Below are 612 nucleotides of genomic sequence, written 5' to 3' on the forward strand. Positions count from 1 at the left end.
TACTGTTGAATTACTAAATTAAAAAGAATTAAATTAATGACTAAAAATGATGACCATTATGATTTCTAATATTTCTAAAAAAAAAAAAGAAAAGAAAAATTTGCTGGTAATTAAAACTAGACGATTTAATTAAAGAAATAAGCTGTCCAAGTTCATCATCGCTTTAGAGGCGATCTAAGCCTGGATCTTGTCGGGTAAAGTACAGGTTTATTTTGTTGACGGACAAAAAAAAATTGAGACATGTACTTTTTAATTTTCCTTTTTCTTGGATATAGTTATTGATGAATAGTTGTTTATCAACGTTATTAATGTTGTGTTTCTATTCTCTTCATTCTTACATATAGAAGTAAAATACATATTGTACAAAAACATTTAGTTATTATCATTATTAAATAAATTAAACCACATAAGTTTTGAGATGTATTATATAAGTAATTTAAAGTAATCCAACAATAATAACAAAAGAATATAAAGTTTAACACATACAATAAAAAGAGAATTGTCCAACAACTAACTTTTACATATGGATCTGCATATATGAACCACTAATTGTTCCTATATGTACTTCTCTTAAGTTTTACACTATACTTGCGGTTTTGCAAGTTTGTCTTA

The 612-nt window shown here is 25.2% G+C and overlaps 1 protein-coding gene across 50 annotated transcripts in view; it reads left to right on the forward strand.

Annotated features, from left to right (window-relative positions):
• LOC107622362 overlaps window positions 1-612 on the forward strand; it is a 12,021-nt gene that overhangs the window by 909 nt on the left and 10,500 nt on the right. The window lies entirely within an intron of this gene.

The sequence above is a fragment of the Arachis ipaensis genome, chromosome B10, assembly GCF_000816755.2.
Source record: "Arachis ipaensis cultivar K30076 chromosome B10, Araip1.1, whole genome shotgun sequence".
NCBI classification, from domain to species: domain Eukaryota; kingdom Viridiplantae; phylum Streptophyta; class Magnoliopsida; order Fabales; family Fabaceae; genus Arachis; species Arachis ipaensis.